The 4,858-nt window shown below is 42.3% G+C and overlaps 1 long non-coding RNA gene across 1 annotated transcript in view; it reads right to left on the minus strand.

Moving 5' to 3' along the window:
* Positions 1-4,524, minus strand: part of LOC112488726 (uncharacterized) — a 17,357-nt gene extending 12,833 nt beyond the window's left edge. The window contains exons 1-2 of the long non-coding RNA XR_003053108.1: positions 1,379-4,524; positions 1,135-1,282 (exon numbers count right to left, since the gene is read on the minus strand). This is a non-coding gene — a long non-coding RNA (uncharacterized LOC112488726). The remainder of the gene's footprint in view (positions 1-1,134; positions 1,283-1,378) is intronic.
* Positions 4,525-4,858: the final 334 nt, after the last annotated feature.

Consider the following 4,858-nt stretch of genomic DNA (forward strand, 5'->3'; position numbering starts at 1 on the left):
AATGACAGAGACATTGCCTCTGGGCCAAAGCGCCACGAGAACAACAACACATCTTCTACAATAAAGCAGTTTTAAGAACTTACCTTTTGTCAAATTTTTACTTCACATTATCTGATGCCAACATTTCAACCATCCTTCACAGAGTCCCCAGTCTGTGTCACTCTCCCTGAACCCCACAACCACAGCTTTCACGAAACTCCTATTTGTGTTTAACTGTTAAGCCACACAACTTTCATGACAAATACAAGTTCACTGCTTAGCTCAATGACAAACCACGACAGCAGAGGCTACAACACGCAGAGCTCCCCACAAACACTGTGGTCCAGCATACAACTACAACACGTGCAGCCACTACATCCCAAGGACATTACTCCTGAAAAGAGAGAAAAACCTTCATTTTCACCAATTACACTTCTTTCACAAAGGACCTACTTCTTATCCATTACTCATAATTACATCACCACATTACACTGCCTAATAAATAAACTACAACTCATTACACTGTAACATACCCTATTATCATGCAACTTCACACTATCAATGTTCCTGAAGCTGCATCTCTTCAACACAACTCTACACACAAAATGTATCAATCCCCAAAAACACAGATCCCTGTGCCAGCATCCTACCCCCACAGTCAACACAAACAGGGTAAACAACAACTGATGACACCACATAACATCACGCCTATCGATCAGCATCTTACTCAAATTCCTCACGTACACCACTAACTAATGCAACCACACTGCATTAACAACAGCAACTTAAACCCAAGCCTTTGAAACACTTCTCTAAACTACTTTAACTCTCATCACACTCACTTCATTCACCTACAAACCTTCACATCTTCCGCTGCTAAACCAACAACACCCAGCTCTACCTCACTACACAATCCTGATTCACCTAACATTTCCCTCCTTCAACCACAACCTTCACATGGTGGAGCACTTCAAGCACACAAATGAACCTAGGACCTATCCATCAGGTTCTTAATGCCCCTGGCACTACCTCCCTATGCAACCGCCACTTCAGAAACCACCATCAAAGACATTCACATCACCAGACTCAAACCAAACAACCCCTCGGTTGTGCCCACAAGCCTAAGCAATACCAACTACATAGAGTCAGCCTCACCTCCACAAGTTGACTCCCAGACTGTCAGGTGTTGGAGTTCTTCCCTGCGCCTTCAGCTCAGTGATGGCCATCTCACTGTTGTTCCAGCCTTCTTGCAGGGAGTCCTACTGGACAGCACTCCTCCCAGGTATTCCATCGTCCTGTTGGGCTACAGCAACACATGTTAAACATGGGATACGCAACAAATATGAGGGGCTGCAAGGATCCACCACAGTTCAACAATCTCTCAGGAAAGAAGCTACACCTCAGTCTGCTGGTCCTGCTTTTGATACTCCACAGCCATCTTCCTGTGGGGAGACTTTGTCCCACACTCCTCTGCAAAGCCTTCTTCTCCACTGCCATGACACGGGAGGACAGAACTCCCTCCAACAGGAGAACAGCCGCTCAGTGTGACCACAGCGGAGGTGAGGAGTACCCTCCAAAGGATCAACACACATAAAGCTGCTGGTCCCGACAACATCCCTGGGCGGCTGCTTAAAGACCGCACAAACCAGCTGACGGAGGTACTGACACTCATCTTCCATACCTCCCTCCAATGGACCTCTAATTTTCTTCAACTACACAGCAACAACATAGAGGTCCTCCTCAATGATATTACATCAACTTTATCCAAAACCAACTGCTTCTCCATTTCCACTTACACAATATCAACCGCCTTGACTATTGCAACTCCCTCCTCTTCGGTCTCACCCACAAGTCTCTTCGTACACTCCAACTGCTTCAGAATTCAGCCACCCACATCACTCCTGTCCAGCAACAGCTTCACTGGCTCCCAATCAAGTTCCATATTAACTACAAGATCCTGCCACTCACATTCAAACCCATCCACAACTCTGCTTCACCACCACGGGGTATACAGCTTTCACTCACTCTATAACTCCCATCTTTAGGAACGTCACTTCACTTTAAGGTATGGTATACCTTAGGATATGTATTACTACTACATTTCTTCTGGTCTAAGTGACCCCCAGATCACCCAGACTCTCAAATCCACTTAAGCTCAGAAGTCATGAACCAAGTGTATCACAGCAACCACCAATTACACCACTTCCACATACAGCATAATAAAGAGCTACATGACATAAAAACATGTTGACGCATGTCTCTAATCCAGGAAGTTCACAACAAAATCTGCCCAAATCACATTACTTCATATGTCTGCATAAAACTAACAGAATGTTCCTCTGACTCAAAACAGTTGATATGATTATGACACTCACACAAAACAAATCAGAAGTGTGTCAACTGTCTGCAAAACACAGACAGACAGATACAGGACAAATGTTCAGGATGTGACACACGCAACATGCACGTGTCCAACAGAAACAAACACCAGGAAAGGCCTAAAAGGAGTGAATACTTCACCCACAAAGCATTTTTTTCCTATTGTATCCCATAAATACAAGGTGTAAGAGCTGCCCACTTCAGCTCATCTCTCCCCCAGACAGACAGGACTCACTCCAAGACCTTGTCATACCCCAAACAACAGGACTGCGGACTTACAAGAACAACAGAGGGTTGTTCATCAGCTTAAAAGAAAATCAAGACAATCCAACACACTGGATTACGTCTCTCACTTTGCTCACCACAAAAACTATTGGACTATACCTCTGCATTTGTTTACAACAACTGCTAAACAGATCAAGAAAGTGCCTCACCCAGAGGGGAAGCACCCCCTTACCCCACAGCTAAGGGCATCAGCTCTTCCATGCCAGTTAACACTCAACTCACCAACTGCCCACAGTCGTGACTTGTCTTCTTTTCCACCACCAGGAAGCTGTAGGGTCAGAATACATTAATATCAACAACTACCAAAGCACATTTATTTCTGAATGTACTATATGGTACTGATCTTATTTTACCGGATCCTTACCCATCGCACCAAGGGCTGATCGAGCTAAAGTACCTGTACTGTGCCTGTACTACATCATTGTAAAATCATTGAAAATCATTGCAAAAACAGTGTGTACAACACTCCAAAGCACCGCACAACGGTTGACTGTAACCTATAAATGCTCTCGAGAACAACTGTAACCCCACCCAGCTCCATGTATGTATGAAAGCAAACACAGAAAACTATATTTACTTTAAAAACTTTATAACACATTTTAAACAAAAAAATGCATCAGTATCGACTTTAAATATCAAATCCAGGCTATACTGTCTGTTAACCTCCTGCAGTTTTACAGATTTGAATACAAACACATCTGAATCGCACAATTCACAGCCATCTCTGCTGCCCCTGTGTGGCGAAGACTACACATTTCCCCGCCACTAAAATAAAGACACTAGTCACAAGTTTCTCTATCTTACAGTAAAAAAATGAAACCCAAAAACAACACTTCATTAAACAACCTTAAAAAATAAAACTCTTGATACATTTCTCATAACCGTCAAGTTAGCTCAAATTATATGATTATACAATTTTCCCGGGTCACGGTTAAAAGGTCCATAAACTTTCAAATAAAATATATTTCAATTTGAAAATTTCTCCAATAACTTTTTTCCTTTTTGTTATAAATCACCTATATGTAATACAAAGAAATCATCAAAAACAATGGAAAATAAAAACATTTGAAGTAACAAAAAGGGTCACATTATTGTCTGGGACATTCAGGTAAGCAAATACATTGTCAACAATAAAATGTGTAAAAAAAAAAAAGTCTTTTCCTCTTATCTTAAAAACTATTATTAGCTAACGCCAGGTGGCTTGAAGACATGCAGATGGTTAACTTACAAAGGATGATACATGTTCTTTAGAAACTACACCTATCTTCAATTTATCTGCTTCGCTCTCAAAAAACAAGATCCCGATGATTGTACTCAGTATTTACACACTCGCACGTCAGGACTACAACATAGAAGTCTGCAATGTTTGACATTTTGGTTTTGCATACAATTAAAGCAAACAAAGTAAAATAAACAAAAACCGGGAGAGCGCAGATTTCAGGGGGGAACTCACTTAGCCCGCCCCCTGACTGGCATGGCTCTCTTTGCATCCCCCCTCGTAATCACTACAAATGTCAGAGGTCACTTGCAAGCATGCCTCAGGAAACCCTGTTTTCAAACCTTAAAGAAGGAAATGGGGGAGGGAATAAGTTTGGCTAAAACAAGTTACTACAACAAAACATCAGCAGTCAAATCTGAAGAAAACTGTACCTTTTTTTTCTTACTACTAAAACTACTGTACATTACACCCTAACATTCTCTTCTTGGTCAGAAAACTGTCCCAGTGCAGCACCACGGTCACATCTGGCTGAAAACACTTTTCTTTTTCTTTTTTTTCTTTTCTTTTTTTTACATACAACTTCCAAAGCGGCCTCAACACACACACGCAGGTCCTACATGAATTAGGATGGGGTAGTTCTTAAGTTCTGCTGTGGGAGGTTCTATCTCCTTCTGCAGTTATAACCCCTCTTTCTCACTGTACCACGGGATTTCTTTATCATTTACTTTCAGTACAGAACTGCACCACAGTGTAGTCCACAGAAGGACACTGCACGTTTACTTCAGCCCCTGGGTTGATGTCTTCAATGCACAGGCACGGTCCAGAACCCTGAGGATCTGACATAAGAACCAAAACACAGCAGTAACTGCCCATCCCTTTTCACACAAATCCTACTGTGCCTTCTTTACATCACGTAGAACTGAACGTGTTCTGCGCCTACTCCTTCATTAAAACCCAACGGTTCCAGGTCACACTTTGTCAAAACATCTGGATCCT

This window comes from Cynoglossus semilaevis, chromosome 20 (genome assembly GCF_000523025.1).
Source record: "Cynoglossus semilaevis isolate Cse_v1.0 chromosome 20, Cse_v1.0, whole genome shotgun sequence".
Lineage (NCBI taxonomy): Eukaryota > Metazoa > Chordata > Actinopteri > Pleuronectiformes > Cynoglossidae > Cynoglossus > Cynoglossus semilaevis.